The 3,142-nt window shown below is 38.7% G+C and overlaps 1 long non-coding RNA gene across 1 annotated transcript; it reads left to right on the forward strand.

Annotated features, from left to right (window-relative positions):
- The first annotated feature begins 1,924 nt into the window (after positions 1 to 1,924).
- Positions 1,925 to 2,712, forward strand: LOC110679668. Its single transcript, XR_002502694.1, has 3 exons — positions 1,925 to 2,349; positions 2,418 to 2,493; positions 2,557 to 2,712. It is a non-coding gene; the product is annotated as an uncharacterized LOC110679668 (long non-coding RNA).
- The last annotated feature ends 430 nt before the right edge of the window (positions 2,713 to 3,142 follow it).

A 3,142-nucleotide genomic window follows, 5' to 3' on the forward strand; every position in this document is an offset into this window, starting at 1 on the left:
AAAAGCCTTGAAAATAGCAAAACACCTGTTGCTAAAGGCAACCCAAAATTACTGTAGAAAAATGTTCTATTTCCCGCTGCGTTTCCCGGATTTACAGCCTTCAATGACAATAGGGGAAAAGCATCAATTTTCGATCCATTCATACGATTTTGGCCTACTTTGTAATTGGAACAAAATTCTTGTGGGTCGAAAATTAGTGCTTTTCTCCTAACTTTAGAAAACTCATGCACCCAACAATGGCTACTTGATGGGATTCACGTTTTTTAACTACTGTACTAGTAAGAGCCACGTGAGCTTTTCAAAAATCAAGCCTACTACTGTTTTGTCTCAAATTCCGAGCAGAAATAAGTTTAAATTAACAATTTTGTCGGTACACCCAACAGCTAACAGTTAGATTGTGTGGAGAAATTAAAATGTTCACTGATATCACCTAATTTATGTTCATCAGATGCATTTAAAGTCACTATTGGCCTTAAGTGTTCGGAATATGAGTCAAAACGGTACTACTGGTACTACCATTCCCAGCACTGATTACAATTAATATATTATAGTTTATTATATATCCTTAAGGAACGAAATCAACATATTTTCTACTCTTTTTTCATTACTCAATTCCATATCGACGCTTTCACTTACGTTATTTTTATATGTCACTTCAAGTTGGGACAGTAAATTACAATATATTTTACACGTATTTTATTTATTTTGTATTTTTAGTAGACGTGTGTGATTTAATCAACAACATGATAAAGTTGAGGAGCCTTGGTCGGCCATTTAATTTGTATACTGTTGGTTTGATAGCTTTATGTACAGGGGATAGACAAAATGGTTGAGATAGGCAAAATTTTAACTAAATTCAAATGCTTATAACTTTTTGAAAAAATGGATGAAATTAGATTCATCCGAAAACAATCAACGGAAAATTTTGTTTAGTTCAGGAACTTGCTTGGCCATGCATATTGGCCACCGGAGATGTTCTGGATTTTCCAAGGATATCTTCAATTGACACTATGTATTACAATTGACCCAATGTCACCACATCTAGGGTAACGTATATAACTTGGACATGCATATAATTTGGACAGGTATCAGGTATCAGGTATCAGAAGGCCGGCTCCAAAGGCACGTTCCCCGCCATTTTGGGAGATTTGTGCCATCGCCATATTTGAGCCTATTTCATCATCCACCCGATGGGAGAGGAAAGGGAAGGAAAGATGGGAGGAAATAGGAGTGGGGTCTCTTGAAGAGGGAAGATCGCATAAGCGACTTGAGAGCATATAGCTCCATACCACAATAGGTTCGTTCTGTGCCCTAAAAAGGGCACAGTAAAACGCATTAGCGTAAAGAGAGCCTATAGCTCATTACCACAGTGGGTTAAGAATAACAGAATGTCCTGAAGATTCAGGCTTCTGAATTCAGTTTCACTTAATAAGTGTTTACCAAGTAATTGGAATCGCATTTGCGCAAAAACTGGACAGTTACATATCAGGTGATACGAAGTTCCATAATCGGAGCCACAACTATCACACACAAATGAGTCAGCACGCTGAATATTTGCCATGTGATAGTTGAGTCGGCAGTGGCCTGTCAACGCTCTGACCAAGAGACTGCAATTCTGCTTTGACAGATTTGTTAAATACTTCGTCACCCTTGGAGATGGCTCAGTTATGTACAATTTTGTTTGACGACACGACTCCAAACTATTCCAATATTACTTGTGCTGAGTTGCCGCCCTAGAATTAATCTGAAGCTTCACCCAGCACTTCGAAATTGGAATAGCCGGCTCAGGGCCAAGTTATGCGATGCTCCATCGCGAGCTAGCTCATCAACCAATTCATTTCCAGCGATGGAATAATGGTCAGGTACCCATACAAGGTTTACAGAGTTGACTGAATTCAGTTCCTCAATTTGAGTTCGACATGCGATAACAAGCTTCGACCTTGAGTTGGCCGAAGCAAGAGCTTTTATAGCAGCCTGACTATCTGACATACTTTACAAACAGACGTCCACTTCTCAAGTGAAGGGAGTTGTTGGTAGCGCCCCGTCGATGAAGAGTGAGTCGATATCCCCACATGACTCAATTTTGACATGTACCACACCCGATGCCATCGAGGGGATTGCAGAAACGTAAATAATAATAAGAAACAAAAAAAAACATCATTCCACCAAATAGCCACAAGTTTACATGAAAGTTTAAGTAATAGGAGTTGAATTACGTGCCCTAAGTTAATTATTTAACAATTATAATAGCTAATATCAGTTAGAATTATCTACCTGCAGTGCAATACTGATTCAGAGTGCTCTAAAGCACCGGTTTAGTTTGTTTAGCGTGAATTTGTATTGAACTAGGTGCGATGTATGGAAGTATGTTTGGAAGAAATCATAAACTTATATTTGCTCTTTAAATCTATGATTAGGTGAAAAACAGGGAAATCTGGACGGTAAGCATTCCGTAGTTGTCGAAAACGTTATCCGAGCAAGTGCGACTCAGAGGTAAGCACGAAGAAAACAATAGTTTAAGAGTTAATACTAGAACACTATCAATATATGCAACAGGGGTTCACAATCGTCGCGAAAAGGAGCACTGTTGCGAAGGAATATTCCGAGGCTAGATCGCTAAAAGTAAGTCGAGCTATGTGTGAATAAGTCTAGATAATGATTGCCTTGTTTTTTGTAGGAATTTTATAATTTATCAATTACGCCGAATAAATTTATTGAATTTGAATCTAGTTCCTCGCTGCTCTCGCAACAGGAGTTGTGTAGAAAATTTACCTATAAGCAAAGTGACAAGCAATCATGAGATCACTCGAAGCAAGGACAATTGTGTCCCAACTCACCGGAAGTGGAAACATCCGAAATACTAGGATTTCCAATGGACGGAGAGAATCCATGGAATTTGGTCACAATCAATTCCCAGTGTATGTAGCGATGATCAGATAATGATTCATCATTTGATACATGCCAATTCGTCAACTTGTGACTGATTCTGTTCGAGCAGAGCATCATGTCTAACACTTCTTCTCTAGCAGATACCATGAAGGTTGGGCGATTCCCTAAAATAAGTAATCCAAGATTTGAACTACTTAAGCACTTTATCATACTGGAGCTTCTCAAATTGATAGCTGAACTGCTCCAGATGATG

This window comes from Aedes aegypti, chromosome 3 (genome assembly GCF_002204515.2).
Source record: "Aedes aegypti strain LVP_AGWG chromosome 3, AaegL5.0 Primary Assembly, whole genome shotgun sequence".
Lineage (NCBI taxonomy): Eukaryota > Metazoa > Arthropoda > Insecta > Diptera > Culicidae > Aedes > Aedes aegypti.